At 50.9% G+C, this 4,237-nt stretch overlaps 1 non-coding gene across 1 annotated transcript; it reads left to right on the top strand.

Moving 5' to 3' along the window:
- The first annotated feature begins 3,660 nt into the window (after positions 1–3,660).
- On the top strand, positions 3,661–3,814 carry LOC122795087. Its single transcript, XR_006363730.1, has one exon. It is a non-coding gene; the product is annotated as a 5.8S ribosomal RNA (ribosomal RNA).
- Positions 3,815–4,237: the final 423 nt, after the last annotated feature.

Genomic DNA, 4,237 nt, shown 5'->3' on the forward strand with positions numbered 1-4,237 from the left:
CTGGGTGATGTCCTGCCAGGTGTCTGTGTAGGATTAAGGTGCCCTTACCACTGTCCATCAATCGATTGGGCTGACCGACTCCCACTGGTGGAGGGCCTCCATGGTGTGGCTCTGTGGGTCATGGCTTGTGGGTTGAGCTTCTCCATCCCAGGAGCGAGGTGCAGGTGGGGGTGTGGAGCACTCTATGCACCTCAGGGTGGAAGTCTAGGTGAGACCAATGAGCCTGGAATGAGGCAAAGGAGTCCTGTGACATGGCCACTGTCCCCTGGCATCCGTGCATGGCTGAAGCATGGGGGGGGAGCTCTCTCCCACTTTTCTCTAGCTATGAACGCTGACACGCATATTGTAGGCCTGTGGCCATTGGGGGTTGTGGATGCTGGTCCACGACCAACACCCGGGTGCCCCCTCCATGGGGAGAGGGACCCCTCCTGTTGGCAGAGGTGTGGGCTCCGGTCCCTCCTCTGTGCCCACCCACTGAGGTTCTCCTGTCTGGTTGATCCTGCCAGTAGCATATGCTTGTCTCAAAGATTAAGCCATGCAAGTCTCAGTGCACATGGATGCTACAGTGAAACTGCGAATGGCTCATTAAATCAGTTATGGTTCCTTTGATTGCTCCACCGTTACTTGGATAACTGTGGTAATTCTAGAGCTAATATATGCTGACGAGCGCTGACCTCCGGGGATGCGTGCATTTATCAGACCAAAATCAATCCGGGTCTCGGCCAGGCAGCATTGGTGACTCTAGATAAACTCAGGCCGATCACATGCCCTTGTGGCGGCGATGCCACATTCGAATGTCTGCTGTATCAACTTTCAATGGTACTATCTGTGCCTACCATGGTGGCCATGGGTAACGGGGAATCAGGGTTTGATTCCGGAGAGGGAGCCTGAGAAATGGCTACCACATCCAAGGAAGGCAGCAGACACTCAAATTGCCCACTCCCAATTTGGGGAGGTAGTGACGAAAAATAACCATACAGGACTCTTTTGAGGCCCTGTAATTGGAATGAGTACACTTTAAATCCTTTAACGAGGATCTATTGGAGGACAAGTCTGGTACCAGCAACCATGGTAATTTCAGCTCCAATAGGATATATTAAGGTTGCTACAGTTAAAAAGCTCATAGTTGGATCTTGGGATCGGGCTGGTGATCCGCCATGAGGTGAGCTACCACCTGTTCAGCCCCTGCCTCTCAGCGCTCCCTTGATGCTCTTAACTGAGTGTCCCAGGGGTCCGAGGCATTTACTTTGAAAAAAATAAAGTGTTCAAAGCAGGCTGGACACCTGAATACTTCAGCTAGGAATAATGGAATAGGACTCCAGTTCTATTTTGCTGGTTTTCAGAACTGTGGCCATGATTAAGTGGGACAGCTGGGGGCATTCGTATTGTGCCGCTAGAGGTGAAATTCTTGGACCTGCACAAGACGAATGAAAGCAAAAGCATTTGCCAAGAATGTTTTCATTAATCAAGAATAGAAGTCGGAGGTTCAAAGACGATCAGATACCGTCATAGTTCCGACCATAAACGATGCCGACTAGCGATCTGGTGGCATTATTCCCATGACCCACTGAGGAGCTTCTGGGAAACCAAAGTCTTTGGATTCCGGGAGAGTATGGTTGCAAATCTGAAACTTAAAGGAATTGATGGAAGAGCACCACCAGGAGTGTAGCTTGCGGCTTAATTTGACTCAACACGGGAAACCTCACATGGCCCGGACATGGAAAGGACTGACAGATTGATAGCTCTTTCTCGATTCTGTGGGGGGAGGTGCATGGTCATTCTTGGCAGAGCGATTTGTTTGGTTAATTCTGATAACGAACAAGACTCTGCCATGCTAATTAGCTATGCGGCCCAGAAACACAAAGCTGACGCCCAGGAGAGGAAAGTCCAAAAAGAAGAAATACGTTTCCTCAGCAAAAAAGCAGTTTAGTTGGTAAATAACCTTATGATGAATAAACAGTCCCAAGTAGCCACAGTTTAATCCAAAAGCAAACTGAAACGCAAAATCCCTTTAACGCAAGATTTATTAGATTACACAAAACTAGCGTTTTCGCTGGAGCCACAGCTACAGCTTCTTCAGAAGTACAATGTGTAAAAAATGCAGTAACCACTTTTAAAATACGTAATGTGCGCGGGCTTTGCGCTACAGAGTAAAATTAAAGGCGTACATGCCCTTTTTAAAGTGCTACGCACCAACTCGAATTATACAAATGTCAGTAAGAATCAGTATCAATAAACTACCTTAATTCTTTACCATACCTAAAAAATGCTGAACTATTCAACATCTAGAAAATATAAAAACATAAAAATGTTTAAACTGTTGCATCCTTACATGTATAAAATGTCAAAATTAAATGTTAAAATTAACCAATTGTCACTTACAAAAACCCAAAAGTTTAAAAAGTTAGCAATACCAATAATAAATAACCAACTTTACTTCTTTTGTTACCCTTCAATGTAAAACTATACAGTATGTAAAAAAATGTATATGTTTGTGTATACCAAACTATCTTATGCGGCCCAGTCCGGTTGTCTCTAACTTCTAAGAGGGACAAGTGGCTTTCAGCCACATGAGATTGAGCAATAGCAGGTCTGTGATGCCCTTAGATGTCCTGGGCTGCATGCATGCTATACTGAATGGATCAGCGTGTGTCTACTCTTGACCAACAGGTCTGGGTAATCCGCTGATCCCCATTCGTGAAAGGGACAGGAGATTGCAATTATTTCCCACAAACGAGGAATTCCCAGTAAATGCGGGTCATAAGCTCTTGTTAAGTCCCTGCTCTTTGTACACACCGTCCGTTGCTACTACTGATTGAATGGTTTAGTGAGGTCCTCGGATCGGTCCCACTGGAGTCGGTCACGGCCCCAGTGGTGTGCCGAAAAGATGATCAAACTTGACTCTCTAGAGGAAGTAAAAGTTGTAACAAGGTTTCCGTAGGTGAACCTGCAGAAGGATCATTAACGCCAAGGGTCCTCAGATGGTGCTGTCCCTGGGTACCAGGGCCTCTCCTTGCTCCACCATCCTGACCCTCTATGTCTCTCTCTCTCTCTGTCTCTCGCTGACTCCTATTTCTCTGTGCGGCCTGGTGGAGGCCAGTGGGACTGAGCTCATGGCTCCTGGGGGGAGAGAGTGAGGGGAGGGAGAAGGGAGGGAGTGAGAGGAGGGTTGGTGTCTGTCCCCACTTGCCTCCTGGTGGTGGGAGGGAGGGGGGTCCATCCGTGTGGTGGGAGGTGCGGGTGCTCCTCAGCTGCCATGAGGGGATGGTGGTGGAGGGTGCACCTGGCCCAATGGTGTGGTCCACCATGTGCCCCAGAGGTGGCTGGCTCCCCATGTGGTAGGGGAAGGGAGAGGGTGCTGTCCAGGCAGGTGGGTGGTGACCTCCCCTCTGTCTGTGTGGGGGCCATCCCTGGGGGGTGGCACACCAGAGTCCTCTCCCCTTGATGTTGGTCGTGGGTACCTGTGGGTTGTCGATTCAAAGACCTGGAATGTCGGCGGTGTGGCCGCGCACTGGCTGCTGCAGGACTCCATGCTGTCTTGCAGTGTGGGGCCAGTAACCTCAGCCCGGGCGCCCACGATGATGCCAGTGAAACCACGCATGCTCATCTTGAGGTGCAATGCCATGTGGGCAGCGGTGCCCTAGTGAATGAGAACTGTACAACTCTGAGCGGTGGATCACTCGGCTCATGCGATGATGAAGAACACAGCTAGCTGCTAGAACTAATGTGAACTGCAGGACACATTGATCATCGACACTTCGAACACACTTTGTGGCCTCGGGTTACTCTGGGGGCTATGCCTGTCTGAGGGTTGTCGTGCCTTCCATCGCCTCAGGAGGTGTCCAGCTCCTGTCGAGGGTGTGGCCAGGGAATTGAGTGAGCCTGCTGTGGGGACCCCTTCCCCCCAGGGAGAGATGCGGATGGAGGAGATGAGTCCCCTGCCGCCCTGAGCTGGGAAGCCCGTCTGAGGATGGGAGGGAGCAGGTACTTGTTTGGCCCGTCCCCCTGGAGGCTGTCAGTGGTACCACCACTGGGCTGCCCTCCCAGGATGGAGCCCGATGTCTGCCCACCCGGTTCCTGTGTGCTGGGGCCACGTCGGCCATCCTCCTCCGCTGCCCGGAATTCCGTCGGCGAGGAGCAGGTGCATGGGGGTTCCTGGGGTGTTGGAGGATGGCCAGTCCATCCACCCCCCTCCCCCTAGGCCTCCACTGTCTAGCCACCGCCCTCTAACTCACTC

The sequence above is a fragment of the Protopterus annectens genome, chromosome 2.part1, assembly GCF_019279795.1.
Source record: "Protopterus annectens isolate FY-2018-M chromosome 2.part1, PAN1.0, whole genome shotgun sequence".
NCBI classification, from domain to species: domain Eukaryota; kingdom Metazoa; phylum Chordata; order Ceratodontiformes; family Protopteridae; genus Protopterus; species Protopterus annectens.